The sequence below is a fragment of the Aethalodelphis obliquidens genome, unplaced genomic scaffold (assembly GCF_003676395.1).
Source record: "Aethalodelphis obliquidens isolate GAN/ISIS:26980383/991018 unplaced genomic scaffold, ASM367639v1 scaffold49, whole genome shotgun sequence".
In the NCBI taxonomy this organism is placed as follows: Eukaryota; Metazoa; Chordata; class Mammalia; order Artiodactyla; family Delphinidae; genus Aethalodelphis; species Aethalodelphis obliquidens.
This window is the reverse complement of record NW_020837993.1, coordinates 6,127,855-6,150,233: the sequence shown is the minus strand read 5'-3', so window position 1 is coordinate 6,150,233 and position 22,379 is coordinate 6,127,855. Positions and strand designations below refer to the sequence as shown.

Below are 22,379 nucleotides of genomic sequence, written 5' to 3'. Positions count from 1 at the left end.
GGGGTCTGACCTCTGAAGCCCGAGCCTCAGCTTCCAGCCCCCACCCACCCCAGCGGTTGAGCAGACAAGCCTCTCAGGCTGGTGAGTGCTGGTCGGCACCGATCCTCTGTGCGGGAATCTCTCCACTTTGCCCTCTGTACCCCTGTTGCTTGCGCTTTCCTCCGTGGCTCCGATGCATCTTCCCTGTCCACCCCGTCTCCGCCAGTGAAGGGGCTTCCTAGCATGTGGAAACTTTTCCTCCTTCACAGCTCCCACCTAGAGGTGCAGGTCCCATCCCTATTCTTTTGTCTCTGTTTTTTCTTTTTCTTTTGCCCTACCCAGGTATGTGGGGAGTTTCTTGTCTTTTGGGAGCTCTGCGGTCTTCTGCCAGCGTTCAGTAGGTGTTCTGTAGGAGTTGTCCCACATGCAGATGTATTTCTGGTGTATTTCTAGGGAGGAAGGTGATCTCCACGTCTTACTCCTCCGCCATCTTGAAGGTCTCCCCCCACATCGTTCTTTTTGCCATTTATTGTAACATATTCACAGGACTTGGGGATTAGAATGTAGATACTGGACGTGGGGCGGGGACAGGGGGAGATTATTCTGCCTTCCATACCACCATATAGGTTTCCTCGTCATCTCCCTTTTATAAAGTTCTTACATATTACATCTAAATACATTGAAAATTCCCATCAGACAATGTTTTACTTTGATTAAAATGGTGAACCACTTTTTTAATAATTCAAGAAGAGAAGATTTTGTTATATTTACCATTTCCTGAGTGTATATTTCTTTGGATTTATCTTGTCTGGGATTAGCTTAGCTTCTGGAATTTATAGGTTCATCTCTTTTGCCAAACTTGGAAAGTTTTCAGCTATTATTATTTCTTGGAATGTTTTTTAGCAACACACTCTTCTTTCCTTCTGAGCCTCTAATCATACAAACATTATGCCTTTTTGTTATTCTCCAACAGTTCAAGGGTCTCTTCAATATTTTTCCTCTCCTTTATTAACAACAGATAATTTCTACTGACTTATTTTCAAGTTTGCTGATTCTTTCCTCTGCCACCTCCATTCTGTTACTGAATCCATACAGCGAGGGTTTTTTTCATTTTTGATGTGGGGGGTGCAGGGTAGAGAGGCTACTGTATTTTTTTCTTTAATTATTGAAGAATTTAATTTATAAACAATAACAAAAGCAAAATTTGACTTCTACCCATGATCATGTTACTCACTTTCTTTTTTTTTTTTTTAACATCTTTATTGGGGTATAATTGCTTTACAATGGTGTGTTAGTTTCTGCTTTATAACAAAGTGAATCAGTTATACATATACACATGTTCCCATATGTCTTCCCTCTTGCGTCTCCCTCCCTCCCACCCTCCCTATCCCACCCCTCCAGGCTGTCACAAAGCACCGAGCCAATATCCCTGTGCCATGCGGCTGCTTCCCACTAGCTATCTACCTTACTACGTTTGTTAGTGTGTATATGTCCATGACTCTCTCTCGCCCTGTCACAGCTCACCCTTCCCCCTACCCATAACCTCAAGTCCGTTCTCTAGGAGGTCTGCGTCTTTATTCCTGCCTTACCCCTAGGTTCTTCATGACATTTTTTTTTCTTAAATTCCATATATATGTGTTAGCATACGGTATTTGTCTTTTTCTTTCTGACTTACTTCACTCTGTATGACAGACTCTAGGTCTATCCACCTCATTACAAATAGCTCAATTTCATTTCTTTTTATGGCTGAGTAATATTCCATTGTATATATGTGCCACATCTTCTTTAGCTACTGTATTTTTTAATTCTAAAATTTCCATTTGGTTTACTTCATATTTCCTGTTTCTTTACTGATTACTTCCTATTTTAACTTTTATTTCAGGATTTAAGATTATTCATTTGAGCACTTCTACAATAGTTGTTTTAAAGTTATCTTTTCTTTGTCATCTGTTGTCTTTTCCCACGTGATCTGAGATTTTTGTAGTACTTCATATGCCCATATGGAACGTGCCTTGTTTAAATCTATGGTGAATGTTGATATTTTTTTATCAGGCACTTGATTTGGCTAGCTTCTGGCCACTAATTCCAACCCACCTCTATGGGCTGTAGTCACAATATCAGTCCCATTTTCAAAAGCTATGTAGGGCCATTCAGATTTACACTGGGTGTGCACCATGTAGAGATCAGTCTGGGACTCGGGTGACATTCTATTCATTAATTCCATCCTCAAAGCCCTTGGTATGCTAATAAGGATGAGATCCAAGCATTTGCAGATTATAGTGAGTCTAGGAGTTCACAGGTTCATGGGTTTATTTCCAAAGCCCCGCCGTCTCACCTGTCTCCGCTGATACTTTCTGGTACCCTGGAACATCCCTTGTCACTCCTCCAATCAGCAACAACCCACTTCTATGACTGCACCAGAGTAGCAGGAGGATCGAGAGGGAGTGGGGGGAAACAAGCAATGGTTTAGCCCTGCCTTTCATAACTATAGCTTTACCAGATAGACAGGATGTTCCCTTAACTCATTGGCTCCTGCAGTTTCCCACTGCCAGCTGTTTCTGCTGCTACTGCCTCTTGCCACAAGATTGCCAGGGAGCTGGGGCATGACAAAACCAAGAAACAGGAGACAAAAAGGATGGGAGTATTCTCCCTTCTCTCAGAGCTTTAGGGCTTCCCTTTTCTACTCCTTGAGCCAGAACTAGAAGTGTCTCCTGGATTTCCATCTGTGTTCCAATACTGATTCAGGATTTTGGACTGCACTGAATTCAAGCTGTGGGATTAGCAGAGAAAAATACTGTAAGCCCATCTCTAGTTCAGTGGTATTTCATTCTAGTATTCTTCCTTATTGCTGATATTTACTTTTCAAAGAACTCAACTAGCTTCAACTGGCATTTTATCCAGTTTCATGTTTGTATTCATTGGGGAAAAAAGGTTGGAGTGGTTTTATTCAATTTTACCTGGAACCAGAATTCTTTTAGTAAGTTTTGCAAAAGCATTTTAACCAATTTCCCCAAGTGTGCAATGCCAAGTGTACAGAACTACAAACATATAAACACAAAAGACATGTGCCCAGGAAAAAAAACGTAATCTTAAGGGTGTACATAAAGCTAATACACCGTTAGATTGTGGTCTCTTTGATGCTTGAAAACGTCATCCCTCCAATTCACAATGCATTCTTCAGAATAAAGGAAACTTACAAATCTAAGGTTTGAAGAAAATGACAGTGAGGTAAATCCAACTAAGTATTAAAATATACTGAGTTTTCTTCCTCTCAAAGGATACTTAAAAACAAACATATCTGTTCCATTTTCTACAATGACAAAAGTTCATAGGTTATTGTCATAAACACCCAAAGGGCCACAAGTTAAAATATAACCCACGCTCTGCAAACCATCAGCACTAGAAGCAGAACCTCTTCGTAAAACAACATACCTATGCTACCCTACCAGTTAAATTTCAGCTTTCATTTATTGAACAAAAATAAGTATTCGGTTTCTTCAAAATACTAAAGGCAGGACAAGGTCTTTACAGGAAACAGCCCCAAGCCAAGGAGACTAATGGAAGCTTCATTTATTATGGTTTTAACCCAGACATCCTCCCCAGCTGGCTGGTAGCAAGTGGCCAAATGGGAAAAGAACAAACCTTTTAAATTTCAGCTCAGAAGTTTCTGATTGAACCTGGACCACAACCCCTATCTGAATGAGAAACTCAAGAAAGGAAAGAGGTTCTGAGAATGACAACAGCATAAGTTATCATTACGTGTATCAGAGCTATTCAGTAACATTAACTCAAATTGTGCTTCTCAAAGCTCTCTTTTAGTGTAAATGTGATGAAAAGGGTTTGTTTTCACAATCTAAATATCAATTCCAATGACAAAGCAGCAGGTAGTTATTATGAGTCAGAATGTGTCATTACTGAGACATCTTTTTAGTTAACCACAATATCTTTTTTCTTACCAGCAGAAAGAAAATTTCCTACCACATTCTCTTAAAATAGGGGGGAAAATATCTAAACTAAATTCAATGAAAGTGAAAATCTGTTGGTGTAAGCTTATCTGATGGGAAAAGACAAAGGCAAATAAAATTCTAAAGAAGGATTATTCAGTATTCTGATAGAACAGAGTAAGACTCTGTACACCTGGGTATATTTAATTGTGCTTGTAGCAGAAATAATCCCCCCCCACACCCTTATTTAAAGGAGACTATCATTAGGGAAAGGTCTCTCAAGATCAGTTCCATATAAAGGACAGATGATTCTCTGCTTTTATAGTCAATTTGGTTTTTTTCTTCTAAAATACAGCCTCCCAATCTATCATCCAACTTGTTACTAAATTTGTGAGCCAACTGAGAGAAGGGAGATCATTCCATATACCAGACATCTATTAAAAAAAATATATCATGGAGACAGAAATCCCTCCAAAATTAGGATCAACAAAAAGGACTAGATGTATTTTTCAGTCTCACTACACATGTTCTTAGAAAGAAACAAAATGTATTAATAGAGAAATAGGTTCTGTCTCCTCTGGTTAATGCCATACCTGGCCACACTACTGGTCTCTTAAAAAATCTCATCTACAGAAAAAAAGAAACCTCAGAATTTCTTACCTCTTTATCAATCACTCCTAATTCATAGGCTGTGCTTGGAGAGGATTAGAGGAAAGGAGAGGAAGGGGTTAGGGTTTCTGAAGCATCAAATACATGTACTTTCACTTTAATTCCATCTCTGACAGCATATCCACAGTTACCATCTTGCCCTGAAATGACCAGAATGAGTTTAATTAAAGGTATACATGATTCTTAAATGAGCCCTGAGTTAACATTCCATTCCAAAAGAATAAAGAAATTGCACAGAAAAGCATAAGTAGCTAGCTTTTAAAAGGCCTGTGTGCAAGGTTATTCCTTGGTTGGCATCTGGAAGGAACTTGGAGTTGGAAGGTTTCCCCCACCAAACTAAGTGACAAGAGCAGCTCGCTGTTCCTAAACCATGTATGAAAACAATTTGTCTTATGCTAAACACCCACTTCCTTTCTAAGAGTCTGGAAATGAAATACACACTAGGCAGAGGGGGCCTATGTGACCAGTTCCCAGCACAAATCTACTTCAAAAATCTCTCTAATGAGCTTCCCTGGTAGACAACATTTCACAGGTGCTGTCACACCTCCCCACTAGAGGAATCAAGCCTGTCCTAAGTGACTCCACTGGGAGAGGACTCTTGGAAGCTTACATCTGGTTTCCTCCAGACCCTCCTATGCACTTTTCTCTTCATTGATTTTGCTGTGTATCTTTCCTACAGGAAATCATAGCTAAGAGTATGACAAAATGCTGAGTCCTTCTAGAGAACCACCTGAACTGAGGGCGGTCTTAGGAATCCTTGACACAGAAATGTTAATAAAGAACTCAATGCTTTAACATAAGTTGCCAAAATGGACAGATTTGGAAGAAACAAAATATTCTAAATGATTCTGATTCATTCCTTAGTAAAAGTAACTGAAAGAAAACAAACCAGATCTTTAAAAAAAAAAAAAAAGACTAAGAAGAAAGAATAAGTGAAATCTCATTATAGCATTAATATTTTTTTAATATAAGCATGCAAAGACAGGTAGCTCAACTTAACAATAAACAGATGGGTCTGCAAGGAGGGTAGGAAGGACATGAGATGAGAAATGGTCAATTAAATCAGTGGTATTCTATGGGCCAGGCTTAACTGTGAGTGGTGTCTGCCCATCCAGAAACATTCAAGTGGAACTAGAAACACAACAGCTAAGAAGGAATAACTCAACTTCAGGGGGCAGGTGGTGCTCTGGCAGAAAAAGCTGGGCCAGTTTGGTGTTGAACATCCTGAAAGACAACTCAGTGTTAACAGGGAACACAGAGACCATGCAGGCCTTGGTCCTTCCAAGGGTTTCTACCATCTGTCTTTAATCAAAGTATCTCTGTCTAGAGTTCTGGCAGGGATGGATGGCCTAAGTAACATTCTGTAATTTGGGGATTTACCTTTATCCTATGAGAAGTGGGAGAGAGAGGGGAGAGAAGGATACAATGATTACTAGGTACTCATCATTTCTGGAAGCTACAGAATTCTCTATAGTCAGTGTGAACACTGACTCTCAGACTTCATAAATGTAAATTTCTTCAGCACTCTTCTTCACTTTAATTGCACTTAGAGAAGTTAAGTCAATTTAATAAGCTAAGAAGTAGCTCACCACCATGTCAAGTACCAGTCCCTCCTCATTTGATGTCTCTTGTTTTATTGTCATATTCTTTGTTAGGATCCAGTGAGATCATATCCATCAAACTGCTCTGCAAATGTTAAATAAACACTAAATAAGTGGGGTTTAACATTATAACTCCTACACTGAGGTCTTCTCTAATCTTTCCTGACTTTTCTTGATCTAAAGAGTTTATTTCATTGATTGGTCTGTTTATTTACTGTTTTATTGATTTCACCCTGACATTGCTTATATACCTTAGTTCATAGTCATTTTTAGATCTCTGGACCTAGTAACTCCACTCAAACTTTCTCAGCCTTGGTTATGTATTCCTACTTCTACTCTTGTTATTTTATTACACTTAGTTTTCTTTGGTTACTTTCTTAAAAAAATTAGCCCTATGAATATATATAGAAAATTTTATAACACGCAGGTACTGGTATAATAAAAACTTAACAGCAATTACATTTCCTGTGTGCTTCTTTCTGACTTTCCCATCATGCCCTGACAGAAGTAACCACTATTCTAAAATTATATTTATCACATGCAGTTATTTTGTAAGATGTCACTCAGGGATATATAATACTGTACTATTTTTCATAATTATAAACTTTATTTATTGTGAGATGTATATAAGTGATATATTACCCCATGCTCTTATTTTTTTTTACAGTAATGCATAATTATTTTATCATGTCAACTCAGAGGTACCTGAGGGAAACAATAATCTTCCTCTATCCTTTTTTTAAATTTTTAAAATATTTCATACAATTTTTTTTTTAATTTATTTATTTATTTGTTTTTGGCTGTGTTGGGTCTTCGTGTCTGTGCGAGGGCTCTCTCTAGTTGCGGCAAGTGGGGGCCACTCTTCATCACGGTGCGTGGCGTCTCACTATCGCAGCCTCTCTCGCTGCGGAGCACAGGCTCCAGACGCGCCGGCTCAGTAGTTGTGGCTCATGGGCCCAGTCGCTCCGCGGCATGCGGGATCCTCCCAGACCAGGGCTCGAACCCGTGTCCCCTGCATCGGCAGGCAGACTCTCAACCACTGCGCCACCAGGGAAGCCCTTTCATACAATTTTTGAAGGTTACTTTCCATTTACAGTTATTACAAAATATTGGCTATATTCTCCATGTTGTATAATACATCCTTGAGCTATGCTTTTATTACTTTTTTTATAAATTTATTTATTTATTTATTTATTGGCTGCATTGGGCCTTCACTGCTGCAAGTGGGCTTTCTCCAGTTGTGGTGAGCAGGGGCTACTCTTCATTGCAGCGTGCAGGCTTCTCATTGTGGTGGCTTCTCTTTGTTGCAGAGCACAGGCTCTAGGTGCGCGGGCTTCAGTAGCTGCAGCACACGGGCTCAGCAATCGTGGCTCACGGGCTCTAGAGTGCAGGCTCGGTAGTTGTGCCGCACGGGCTTAGTTGCTCTGCGGCATGTGGGATTTTCCTGGACCAGGGCTCGAACCTGTGTCCCCTACATTGGTAGGCAGATTCTTAACCACTGTGCCACCAGGGAAGTCCAAGCTTTTAAATCAACATCTCCTTCAAGAATTTTATCCACAATGATAAATGTAGCTTTATTAACCTCATTTTAACAGTCATATCCTATTTCCATTGTCAGAAGATGCTACATTGTACTTAATTTCCCTGAAGATGGATACTTAAGATGCTTACTATATTTTACAACTACAGAGTTACACAAAGCTCTAAAGAAGATTCTCAGATGTGTCTTCTGATGCATAAGTCAATTTCTCCCAGAGTTTTCAATCAGCCATGGACTGCCCCACTAGAAGTGATTAGAAATGTTTGAAGAATGTTTGGATGTTTGAATGACCGTGATATAGGGGGCATGACTCACACACAGTGGGATATGAATGATACCCCAGAAGAGAGGCTTACTCTGCCCAAATTACCAGTAAGGTCCCAATAAGAAACACCGTATCTCAGAGTTGAATTGTTGGTTTGCAGGTTGTATGGATCCTAAAGTTGACTCATGAGGTATTGCCAAATTGCTCTTCAAAGTAGGTATATTAATTAATACACCCAACGTCAGCCAGTAATTTCCTACTGTGCAACATCTTCGCCTGCACCTAGTATTGCAAGATTTTTTACCATTTGCCAATCTGAAATTGTGAAAGGGGATCCATTATTCCCTTAGGATGATAGCTTTGGAGTTTTTCTTATTTATTTGAAATGGTACTTTAAACATTCTAATAATAATGCTTTCTTAGTATCTTTTGTTACAAAACTTTTCACCCAATATCTAGCCTTTTTAAAAGAAAAAAAAAACTTTATTATTACAGTACCAAGATTCACATGTATAAAAAAACTCGGTGAGCTGAATTTATAAATACTTTTCTTTGCAGGTTGTGTTTTTGTGTGTGGCATATATCTACGGGGTATGGTTTTAAAACCCTCAAGGTCACACATACATTCTCATATAACTTCTTGGAAAAGCCCTAAAGTTTTGCTTTTCACAATCTTTATCCTGAATTGTTTGCTTATGGTTTAAGGTGGGGATGATATTTTATTTTTTATCCATAGGATAATCAAACTTCAAAGCATCTTTTATTGAAAAGACCTATCCTAACTCCCAGTGACCTACAAGTCCATCTCTATCAGGTATATAATTTCCATAAATAAGGTCTCTACCTGTTTATCTATATCTGTGCCAATATCTCATAATAATTAATTCCTATAGGTTTGTAGTAAGTCTTGATATCTATTTGGGTAAGCCCCCCACCTTGTTGTAGTCCTTCAGATCAATTTCTTTTCTTCTTTGTTCTTCCATGTAAATTTTAGAATCCATTTGTCTAATATCCCCACCCCCAAATAAAAGCAGTGGAGATTTTGATTGGCAATTTTTTTTTACAAATTAATCTAAGAACAGCTTCATGATATCATTCTCTTCCTAGCCATGAATATGGTTACTTTCTATATATCTTTTTTTTTGTAATAGACTTTAATCTTTAGAGCAATTTTAGTATACAGAGTAACTGCAAAAGTACAGAGTTCCCTCCTATCTCCTCTTCTTCCCTATACACAGTATCCCCAATTGTTAAGATCTACCATTAATGTGGTTACAATGGACAAACCATTATTGACACATTATTATTAACTAAAGTCCATAATTTACCTTAGCATTCACTTTTGTGTTGTACAGTTCTATGAGCTTGGACAAATGTATAATGTCATGTGCCTGCCATCACACTATCATACAGAATTGTCTCAACTGTTCTAAAAATCCCCTGTGTTCTACCTACCCATTCTTCCCTCCCCTCTCCTCCCCAACCCTGGCAATCATTGATCTTTTCATTATCCCTAGCTCTGTCTTTTCCAGAATGTCATATAGTTGGAAATACACTTTACATAGCCTTCTCAGACTGGCTTCCTTTTTTTTTTTTCAGTGTGATTTGTTTTTTTTATTTTTATTTATTTTTTTAACATCTTTATTGTAGTATAATTGCTTTACAATGGTGTGTTAGTTTCTGCTTTATAAAAAAGTGAATCAGTTACACATATACATGTATCCCCATGTCTCTTCCCTCTTGCATCTCCCTCCCTCCCACCCTCCCTATCCCACCCCTCTAGGTGGTCACAAAGCACCAAGTTAGCTCCCTGTGCTATGCAGCTGCTTCCCACTAGCTATCTATTTTACATTTGGTAGTGTATATATGTCCATGCCACTCTCTCACTTTGTCCCAGCTTACCCTTCCCCTTCCCAATAGCCTCAAGTCCATTCTCTAGTAGGTCTGTGTCTTTATTCCCACCCTGCCCCTAGGTTCTTCATGACCATTTCTTTTTCCTTAGATTCCACGTATATGTGTTAGCATATGATATTTGTTTTTCTCTTTCTGAATTACTTCACTCTGTATGACAGATGCAAGGTCCATCCACCTCACTACAAATAACTCAATTTCGTTTCTTTTTATGGCTGAGTAAATACTCCATTGTATATATGTGCCACATCTTCTTTATCCATTCATCTGTTGGTAGACACCTAGGTTGCTTCCATGTCCTGGCTATTGTAAACAGAGCTGCAATGAACATTGTGGTACATGACTCTTTTTGAATTATGGTTTTCTCAGGGTATATGTCCAGTAGTGGGATTGCTGGGTCGTATGGTAGTTCTATTTTTAATTTTTTAAGGAACCTCCATACTATTCTCCATAGTGGCTGTATCAATTTACATTCCCACCAACAGTGCAAGAGGGTTCCCTTTTCTCCACACCCTCTCCTGCATTTATCGTTTGTAGATTTTTTGATGATGGCCATTCTAACTGGTGTGAGATGATATCTCATTGTAGTTTTCATTTGCATTTCTCTAATAATTAGTGATGTTGAGCAGTTTTCATGTGCTTCTTGGCCATCTCTATGTCTTCTTTGGAGAAATGTCTATTTAGGTCTTCTGCCCATTTTTGGACTGGGTTGTTTGTTTTTTTGATATTGAGCTGCATGAGCTGCTTATATATTTTGGAGATTAATCCTTTGTCCGTTGCTTCATTTGCAATGATTTTATCCCATTCTGAGGGTTGTCTTTTCGTCTTGTTTACGGTTTCCTTTGCTGTGCAAAAGATTTTAAGTTTCATTAGGTCCCATTTGTTTATTTTTGTTTTTATTTCCATTTTTCTAGGAGGTGGGTCAAAAAGGATCTTGCTGTGGTTTATTTCAAAGAGTGTTCTTCTTATGTTTTCCTCTAAGAGTTTTATAGTGTCTGGCCTTACATTTAGGTCTTTAATCCATTTTGAGTTTATTTTTGTGTATGGTGTTAGGGAGTGTTCTAATTTCATTCCTTCACATGTAGCTGTACAGTTTTCCCAACACCACTATTGAAGAGGCTGTTTTTTCTCCACTGTATATTCTTGCCTCCTTTATCAAAGATAAGGTGACCATATGTGTGTGGGTTTATCTCTGGGCTTTCTATCCTGTTCCATTGATCTATATTTCTGTTTCTGTGCCAGCACCATACTGTCAGACTGGCTTCTTGCACTTCTGCATTTAATTTTCCTCCATGCCTTTTGTGGCTTGATAGACAGCTCATTTACTTTTATTGCTGAATAATATTCCATTGCATGGATATACCACAGTTTGTTTATCCACTCAACTACTGAAGAACATCTTGGTTGCTTCCAATTTTTGGCAATTATGGCTATAAACATCTCTGTGAGGTTTTTGCACAGGCATAAGTATTCAACTCATTTAGGTAAATACTAAGATCACTGAATCATGTGGTATCTATACAACTTTAAACAGTCTTTAGTAATCATCAGGTACATTGTTTAAACTTTCTCAATAAGCATCTTGCCCATATTTTGCTAAATCAATTGCTAGGTAACTCGTAGTTTTGAAGTTATTGACATTTTTATTATATTTTCATTATGAGCTGCTGTATATAGAAAATTAAGTCAATTGTTTTTATATTGTTATAAATGTATTCTAATTCCAACCACCTTGTTGAGGTCATTTATTAACTCTAATAATGTGTCTGTAAATTATAATTAATTCTGGTTTTCAGTTTAAGCCACTAAATTAGTTTCAAATGATGAAAATTTTGATTCATCTTTTCTAAAATAACTATTTTTCCTTCCTGCACTGACCAGGGTTTCCAATTCAATATGTAATAGTCTACTGGTAATATGCTTTATCTCTTATTTTCTTGATCAGTCTTACAAGGGGCTTATTAGTTTTTTAATCTTTCTAAAACTAACTTTTCCTTTATTGATTTATTGATTTCTGTTCTTAATTTTACTCTTTCCTTCTTCCTATACCCTCTGAGTTTAAGTTTCTTTTCTTCATTTAAATTCTTGGTATGGAAAATTAGATACTGATTTTCAGACTGTACTCTTATTTAAGCATTTGTTATAAAGTTACCTTTAAGCACTGAGTTAGCTGCATCCCATGAGTATTATGTCAAATTACCATTACCATTTAATGCAAAATACTTCCTAATTTCTATATTAAGTTCTTCTATGATACATAGGTTTTTCTAGAGGTACAGTGCTTAATTTCTTTAAAAAATGAGATTGTCTAGTTATCTTTATGTTATTGATTTCTAAGCTTAATTCCTAATGATTAAATCAGAAAGAAAATCCTGATGTTTTCATTCCTCTACAATTGCAGGCTTTCTTTATGGCCCAGCTTACAGTCAGTTCTGCAGTTCCGGGTTCTATATATGTCAGTCAGTTGAAGCTGTTTGTGTTGTTTAGAGCTGTCTTCTCACTTTTTTGTCTTCTTGTTCTATTAATAGAGAAAAGCGGGCAGGTATTGAGAAACCGTAATGATGTTGAGTTGACAGGACTCAATAAAGGGGATGAGAAAGAGGAGATGTCGGGATTGAGTCCAGCCCAATTAAAGTGTACTAGAGCCATTCACTCAAAAGTCCAGATTTTGAAGGGAAATCCGGAGCTCAGTCTTGGCTTCTTTGTGTTTGAGAAGTTCAGCCGGAGAAGCCAAGTTGTCATCTGGGCACAGGATTGTGGAGCTAAGAGAGAGGTCAGGTCTAGAGACAGACTTTGCAGATTGACATTCTGATGACAATTGGGAGCGTAGCAGTGGATAAGATTGACAAGAAGAGTACAAAATGGAAAAATGGGATGAGCCTTAAGCAACTCCAGCACTTAATCTGTTAGAGCAGGATAAGCTTGCAAAGGAGACTAAAATTACATAGCCAGAGAGGAAACAAATAGTGTGGCGTTACCTTATGACAAATAGAACCCGCAACAGAGAAGACAAAGGAAGAATGTGTTATAGAGGAAGTGGTTAAGAGCATCAAGTGCTGCTTGCAGGCAAGTTAACATCAGTCCTAAAAGCATCCATGTGGTGCAAGAGAGATTACTGGTAATCTTCGAATGACATGTGTTGGTGGCAGGAGGGGGAAGGTTCAGAAGGAAGTGGGAAAGGAAGAAAAGGAGGCAACAGATTAACTGATTTTCAAAAAATTGGGCTGAAGGAGAAGAGGGGTATAGGTCAAGTTGTGAGACTTGATCATACCTAGAGGTATATCAATGTAACACTCATGCTAAAGGTACATGTTTCTCTGGCTACGGCACTCAATGAATATTTACTTGCTGACTGAATTGCTCCCCACCACTTGCCAACACACACACACACACACACACACACACACACACACTCACTCACTCACTCTTCCTTGATTCCCTTATCAGAATATTTATTATCTGTCATGCAGCTATAGACCCCAGTTTTGAAAATCAAGCACTATCCAACAAATAATCTCATGAGTTTTAACAATACACACTGGGTATAAGAGAAGGTAATTCATATTTTCACAAAACCTATCAGAGAAATATTTGGACCTATCAATGGCAAGAAGGAAATTTTACATGCAAATACCTATCTTTTAAATAAGCATCCTGCACAGTTTATCATTCCCCTAATCCCAAAACATAAAGCCAGTGCTTTTTTTTTAATAACGTAACCCTTAAAAGCATTTCCCATGTCCATGTCTATATCAACAGAAGCAGCAAATATCTATCATCTAGCCAGAGAACAATTATAACTCCTCCAAGCAGATAAGAAAACTCAATCATTCTAATATGCTATGGATAACATTATTGATGACCTCTAGAAATTTTGCAACCAATTTCAAAACACGTACTCCAAGATAAGCACATCATTATTCCCTTAAAGCAGTCTCTTATAAAAATAAAAGGATCATGCTTTCCTCAGTTAAAAGTGAAGGAAGAATCACAGAGTTGAATGAGTAGAGAGTAGAGAAATTCGATTCTTAGACAACCTGGTGTCTGTTATCTTTTTCAATGTTTCTCAAAATTGTTTAGATGGAGAGATTCCCATAAATGATTAATTCCATCATCTGGATTAGAAACTATTTACTAGAAAGTATAACTTTATTACACACACACACACATACACACACAGTCACTCTCTCACACACACAGCATATGTACACAAGCCAATCATAACTTCTTCTCTTTTGTTATTTTTAATAAGTCATTCATTCAATAATCATTTATTGGCATCTATGTACTAGGGGATATTAAATTGGGGATTCATCAGTGAACAAAACAAGAGTCCTTGCTTTCATGAAATGTATGCCCTAGGGACTTCCCTGGTGGTCCAGTGGTTAAGACTTCACCTTCCAATGCAGGAGGTGCGGGTTCGATCCCTGGTCAGGGAGCTAAGATCCCACATGCCTCGCAGCCAAAAAAACAAAACATAAAACAGAAGCAATACTGTAACAAATTCAGTAAAGACTTTATAAAAAATGGTCCACATCAAGAAAATCTTGAAAAAAAAAATGTTCTACTTGAAAGAGATAGACAATGAGCAAAAAAATATTTGGTATGTTGGGTGATGGTAAGGGAAAGAACAAGAGCTGAAGGGAAGGGGTGGCTGCTGAGAGCCAGGCTGCCATTTTTTATATCTTATATCAGGAAAGCCTCCTTCAGATAAAGTGAGCAGAGAACAAAAGGAAGGAAGTGAGGGAGGCGTGCCAAGTGGATGCATGTAGAGGAAGAGCCTTCCACACAGAAGAAAGAACAAGTGCAGAAGGTCCAGAGACAGGCTGATCTCTCGGGGAGATGGAGAAACAGACAGAAGGCCAGAGTGCGACTGGAGCAGAGGCAGGAAGGAGAACTGCAGGAGATGAGTTCAGAGGGGAGTAGGTCAGATCAGGCCAAGTCCTTCTAGGTCATTGCCAGGATCCTGGGTTTTACACTGAGTAGGCTGGAAAGCCACTCGTGCTAATGATGCCTTGCTACTTCCTACTATGTATCTGGTCCCGCGTTCACTGCTTTACTTCCATCATCAGCGATGTTCACAATGATCTTATACAATATGCACTTTTACTCCAACTTTACAGGTGAGGAAAATGCAACTTGTTCAGGTCCACAGTGCTGGGAACTGAGACACAGGCTCATCTAGGTCAGCACTGCTCAGTGGCAGGGGGGATATTACTAGCATTTGGAGCAGGACAATTCTTCATTGTATGGGACTGTTCTACACATTGTAGGATAGCAGTTATCAATGCCATACCTCACCTTCAAATGCCAGCAATGTCCCCTCATCCTTCTGACAATCAGAAACATCATACATATTTTCAGAAGCCCTCAACAGGCACACTACCCCCACTAGCTGGAACCACTAGTACAGTCCCTGCCCACCCTCCCTTGTTTTACCCTGCTAGCAGAAAGCTGGTGATTGGAACAAAATTTGTAAGAAAAAGGGATGCATGAGTAAAACACTTTAAAGTTGAACCATCTTCTCTGTTGAAACCATTTGTTTTGGGCATTCTCCCCCTCTTATTTAAAACTCTGAAACAGCACTGTTAAATATCAGAGTTGGAATACAAATGTCTGGGACAGAGAATAACATAATATTCTTCAGAATATTGAGAGCTGAGCCTTCAAGTCCTTGGAATAATAAAAATGTGCCTGTGTGCTTGGGAGTAAAATGGGCTCTTTGGAAAACACTCAGGTGAGATTTTCTTTGGAACTATATATATGAAAATGTGCTTAGAGAAATAACTAACACGAAATACTAGGAAACTGTCTGCAGCAATGCATGATCATACACATGTGAGCCTGATAAATTCAATCCTTATCAAAGTTGCTATATCCACTTGAGAGTACTTATATAAGAAACACCAAAAATTAATACTGAGACATCAGTTTTCAATAACTCTTTATAAAGCAGTCACTGAAAAGCTTTGACCCAAGACACTCAAAGTTATAGGGATAAATCTGTATTATTATCTGTCTGAGATATTAATTATGCTTCCATTGGAATTTGATGAGAGCTTGAAAATTGGCAGAACTTGAAACCAAGCCCAAATCTTTATAATGCGATCACTGAAATGATATGACCCAAGATAACCAAAGTTGTAGGGATAAGTCTATATTATTATCTGTCTAAAACATTAATTATGCTTACAACTGAATTTGAAGAGAGTTTGAAAATTGGCAGAATTTGAAACCAAGCCCAACCAAGCCTAACTGCTTCGACAGGAGGCATTTCAGTGGGCACTTCAGAAGTGACGAACTAAAAGAAGAAGGCATAGTGATGTAACTAATTTAATAAGCAATTAAAAAGTCCTTATACTAATAGCTTAAACAATAATATCAATAACAGCGTTCTGCCAATTGATCCCCAATTCAGAACTGAAAAGCTGACACATATGCTTTTATTAAGTCCTAAAAAAACTACCCAGAACACCTTACATACCAAAAGATTATAAAGTAGAGTCTTTTTAAAATAATAATTTTTTCAAGACTGACTCTACTCTTTCTTATCCCCTACAATTCAATCAACATAGAATGTTACCTGAGTGGCTGCTGGTTCTTATCCGAGTGGCAAGAAACCTGCCCACAAGAAGTTCATGATCTAACAGTAAGAGTTCAGCAGGGAGCAAAGTAGTGTGTAATGCATACTACGAATATGCAGAAATAGAACTGGGACAGTATTTAATGAGGTGTTAATCCTACAGTCTATACAAACGAAGGCAGTGAAGGGGAAAAGCAAGGTGGAAGACTTCCTCAAGAAAAAGAGAAGTGATAACAACAATTAAAGAATTAAAAAGAGAAAAATGAACGTAAGACCATGCCCATACCATCACACTCAAAACTAAACCAACTAGCTTCTGGAACAACCCAAAACAAACAAACAAACAAGCAAATGCAAAAAATGGACAACACAAAGTGCTGGCCAGGATGCTGAGCAACTGGAGCTTTCCTGTGTTGCTGATAGGAATGCAAACTGGTAGAAACACTTAGGAAAACAGTTTGATAGTTTCCTATACAATTAAACATACACTTACCACATGGCCCAACAATCCCACTTATAGGTATTCACTCAACAGAAATTGAAACAGATGTCCATACAATGACCTGTACATGAGTTTATGGAAATTGTTTTCAGAATTACCAAAAACTTAACACAACCCAACTCTCCATAAACTAGTGAATGGATTTTAAAGATATGGTACATCCATACAATGGAACACTACTCAGCAATAAAAAGGAAGGAACTTTTTTTTTTTTTTTTTTGTGGTACGCGGGCCTCTAACTGTTGTGGCCTCTCCTGTTGCAGAGCACAGGCTCCGGACGCGCAGGCACAGCGGCCATGGCTCACAGGCCCAGCCGCTCCGCGGCATGTGGGATCTTCCCGGACCGGGGCACAAACCCGTGTCCCCTGCATTGGCAGGCGGACTCTCAACCACTGCGTCACTAGGGAAGCCCAGGAAGGAAATTTTAATGTACAAAACAACACAGATATCAACATAAAAGCATTATGTTAAGTGAAAGAAGCCAAACACAAAAGGCTATATACTGTATGATACCATCTTTTATGACCTTCTGGAAAAGGGAAACATATGTGGACAGAAACAAGATCAGTGGTGGCTGGGGAAAAGGAGGGGATTAACTACAAGAGGACAAGGGAACTTTAGGGGTGATAAGAAACAGTCTATACCATGTTTGTGGTGGTGGTTGCACAACTGTTTCTCTCAAACTCAGACAACTATTTACCTCCAAAGGGCAAATTTTAGTTTACGTATATTACACCTCAATAAAACTAATCATTAAAAAAAAAAAAAAAAAACCTGAACCAACTGGATTTTAACCACACTACAAGGCAGTTCTTTAAAACAAACCGAAATGATGCAATTCACCTGAGTACTTTCTGGTCCTTGCCAGTCCCGCCACTGTGGAGAGTCATATGTCACAATGTCGCTCTTCCAATCTTACAAATCCCTCAAACACCACCAGCAGCCCCTTTTGCACTGTACTTCAAGAATGCCTTACATTGTTCTAAATGAGGAATTGCATTTACCTATTTCATTTTCTGATTTAGCTCATTTACTCCTTCCCTTTATAAGTTAATACTGGTAAGGTGGGTCTGACCCAAATGCCGGATGTCAGAAGAGAAAGTCTGATCTCTCAATACAGGATATTTCTTACTGGCCTCGTGCCTGTGCTGCTTCCCTCCCTACCTCTCACCTCCTCTTCTGCTCCTCACATTACACACACCTACAGGCAGTGGTCTCCAAAGTTGAGTGTACGTATCTCAGCGTGGGCAGGAATTAAGTAACAGAACTTCTATGTATAGTTATCTGTATTTTTAAACTGAGAAGAATTAACCATTGCTAAACTTTAATATACGGGTTGATTCACTCATTTGACATTTACTGAGCCACGAATTTGTGCCAAGAATGGATCAAAGTGCTGGCAACGCCACAATGAACAAAACAAAGTCCCTGAACTCAGGAAGTGTGCACCCTGAAGGAGGAGACAGATAAGAAATTATAATAATAAAAATACAAACAAACCAAAAAGTATACACATGCAATTCCCTTAGTGAAAGGTGCTAATAAAGTCAGGAAAGGGAAGAGAAGGTGGTCCCCACACCTAATCCATATATCAGCCAATCACAAGCGATTTTGAGCTGCTCTGAGAGGAAAATGGAAATTTCACAGCACAGAGATCACAGGCCACAGGTTCTCAGGATCCCTGTGCTGCAAACTGAGAAACTCGTGTGTGTGTGTGTGTAAGTGCGCACGCATGCACGCGCACCCACACAACTGGCTGAAGACATTTAAAGATGTTATCAAGTTTTACTGAAAAAGATCCTCGTAAAGAAACTATGGGCTAAAGAGAACGCTGATAATTAAGCACAGGCAAAGGTAACAGAGTGGTCCTTAGACTCCTAAAATGAGCTTTTCAATAAAACCATTAAGTGATTAAAAATGTTAAGGATTCTGTTTAATCACATTGCTTTTAGTAACAATAGTATTTAGTTCTCAATACATCGGATGAGAATAAAAGACGTTTTTATAGTTATGTTTTAAGATGTTTATATACTGCTAATCCCATCTCCACCTCATCCCTCCTTTTTTAAACTTCTTTATGAAAGCATAATTTACATAACAGAAAAGTCACCCATTTTAAGTGTGTAATTGAATGAATAATATTTAGTGAATTTTCTGAGTTATGCAACTATCTCTATAATCTACTTTGAGAACAGTCGTCCTTCTTTTTCAACCTCTTCTTAATGCACATTATAATGTATAAATTACATGAGTTTTGAACTTCATATATGCAATCTACAGGTAAACAAATGCATACACAAGGGTATGTGTTTTTAAATATTTAATAATCAAGGGGCATGAACCAAAAGCATGGAGTATATGGCTTTAGGGCCCCAGCCACTGTGTCCTCCAAGTCCATGTGGCCCCATACACAAGCCACCCTAGACTCAGCCCCTTTATCTGCCTCTTATGCCTTCAGTATCTATACAGAACACCCAATGCCTTTTTCTGCACTAGAGCTGCATGTCTGTGATCCATGATAAAATCAGGGGAAGAGCAAACACAGGGCTCTTGTAGAGACAGGTGTTTTGGCAATCACATCATCAGAAGCAGGGATTCCACAGCAGGGTTAGCATCTCGGCGCTAGACCTGGAGATCTGAAATCAATGACATAACACCCAGCCTCCAAGATTCCAAGGTGAGAGAGAGACACGGGTACACACAAACGTATTACAAGTCACCGTAACTGGCATCTGAATACCAAGGGGTCCTATGAAGAACCAAGAAAGAAATGACTCAATTCCGGAAATAGCTGTGCACTTCCTGAACAATTGCTTTTATGTAAAAGATAATGAGAATCAGGCCTTTCTTTTTGGGAACTGGTCAACTCAGGGCCAAATTGAGAGTTCCTCTCTCCCTAACCCAACAGTTTGTGGTAGCATCACCTCAGCTTCACCTTTTCACACTTTGGAACTTTTCACCTTAATTCTTTTCCTTAAATTTTTTTGGGGGGTGTTGTTTTTGTTGGTGGTTCATCATCAAATCCTTAAGAAAAGTGAAAAGGCGAGTTGAGTATGGGAAACTGAGTGGATTGATAGTGAGGGCTTACGCACCAACTCCTGTCTTAAATATCTGATATATATTAGATATCATATAATACGTTATTATAACCATTTTATAGAGAAGAAAAGAATGTGCAAAAAAGCTGAGGAGCCCCGCCCGAGGGCAGGCAGGTAGTAAGTGATAGAGCCAAAATTTGAACCCAGGACATGGGAACGCACAGCCTACTTTCTTCATCACCACACTCTCAATGTCTCCCAACTCAGAGACTAGGACAGGATGGGGAAGCTAACTGCAGGGTCATAGCAGGCCAAAGGCAATTCACGCGTGCAAGTGGAGGCAGGGACTGTGACCCAGAAGAGGTGAGAAACATCTAACAGGTCTCAAGTGTCAGCATCAGGTAGAGAATCCAGCCCTTCCCAGTAGGAAACTTTAGCTCTACTCACTTCTACCAGATCCAGCTCTTGGGAAGGAACAGTTTAACTACTCAACTTGTCATTCAAGGCATACATGTGGCCTCAATATTACTTTATTCTAACTACAGTTGAGCCTCATTATTCATGAATTTTGTATCTGTGAATTCGCCTACTCAATAAAATGTATTTGTAACCCCAGCAGCACTTTCCAGGTCCATTCATGGACCTGCCACAGGGTGACAAAAAATTGGAGTTGCCCAATGCACGCGTTCCCAGTTGCGGTCAAACAAGGTGAGGTTCTCGCTTCCTGTCTCAGATCTCATACCATAAACAAATAACCATTTTGTGGTTCACTGAGTGCCACTTTTTCGCATTTTTTGCTTTTTCATGGCCATCCTGCTGTTTATAATGGCCCCAGACACAGTGTTGCAGTGCAGTCTAATGTCCCTAAGCCCAAGTAGGCTATGCTGTGCCTTGTGGAGAAAATAGCTGTGGGAGATAAGCTTTGTTCAGGCATGAGTTACAGAGCTGTTGGCTGTGAGTTCAATGTTAATGAGTCAATAATATATATTAAATAAGGTGTCTTTAAACAGAAACCCATATAAAACAAGGTTATGTATTAATAGGTCGACAAAATGTGACCAGAAGCTTACCGGAACCTATTCCTGTATTTCCCTTATGAGTAATGACCCATTATTCACTAATTGAGTGATCATGGTGACTTTCTAAAAGATAACTATAGTGAATAATGAGAATCAACTCTATGTCTCTTTGGATAGACATTTTGTCCAGTCAGTTATTCAGCCAAAAACCCAAGTGCATAATGTGTCCTGTCCTGCTTAGAAAACAGGTTTATGGTCACAAAGATTTACGTCAAGAGTCTGTTTTGTACTATAAAGAAGAAGAATAATCTGTTTTTCCACAGAGGACTTATATGCCCAATTTATTTTGCAACTAAAGTAATCGAACACAAATCTTTTAAAATACACTTTGAGAAGCAATAAATATGTTAACTGCATGTTAAATGGAACCTATAAACACTGCAGCTATGACTTACATAAATCTTGTAGCCATTGTTGAATTTGTTTTCACAATTAAAGTTAAAATTAAGAGCGAGTTTATAGACCATTGATCTTGACAAATGATGCTAGGCCAATATGTTTCCAGCAATGTCCTAGTCATCTCCCAAAAGAAACAGTTCATATTATAAGTTGCTATAAAACAGACTACGGAATACAATAACTAAAACACACACACACTGCACAAATTAAAGCCACAATCCTCAAATAATTCTTTGCAAAGGAAGCTCAGCTAGCAAACATTACATATATTAAAGGGTACCATGAAATAACGTAATGATAACTGCATAATAAGAATACTGTAAAGTTTCAATACTGGTACTTAATAACACTAAAACAGTTTATGTGACTTTAACCAAAAATTCTTTAAGCATAATTTATTTTTTATCTTTTAAAATAAGCTAAATTACTCTGAATAAAAGAATATAGATTATATTGCTTGAATAAAATGTATAATGACAGTAATTAGAGGGGAAGAATATAAATCATTAACTTATTAATTTCCCAAAAGTAATGAAGTATCTGTCTAATCAGATTGACATATACAAGAAATTATGAAATAAATATTGTTTCCTATTCAACAAAGTTTTATAACCTCATATAGATGACAGTCTTAATGGGATGTTCCATCCAAAGTTATGCATAATGGGAAACACATTTATCACTAGTTTTAAACTACGGCATGAAATCATTCCAAAAAGACTTAAATACCAGTCAAGCAGGAACTTTATTTAACAGCCTAGTATATGGTTAGAAAAACTATTCCTTTCATTAACATAACCTAACTAATACTATCTATGTCCACTAATAGAGACACTATTTGGAATATCAAAATAATCAACTTCATATGC

At 38.3% G+C, this 22,379-nt stretch overlaps 1 protein-coding gene across 9 annotated transcripts in view; it reads right to left on the bottom strand.

The window, feature by feature from the left end:
• Positions 1-22,379, bottom strand: part of MCTP2 (multiple C2 and transmembrane domain containing 2) — a 251,891-nt gene that overhangs the window by 203,315 nt on the left and 26,197 nt on the right. Inside the window, exon 1 of one of the 9 annotated variants that reach the window (XM_027083162.1) lies at positions 12,334-12,773. The exons of the other annotated variants lie outside the window; for them this stretch is intronic. The gene's annotated coding sequence lies outside the window, so the exon portion shown is untranslated. Of the gene's footprint in view, positions 1-12,333; positions 12,774-22,379 lie in introns of those variants that run through there. 9 annotated transcript variants of the gene reach the window in all.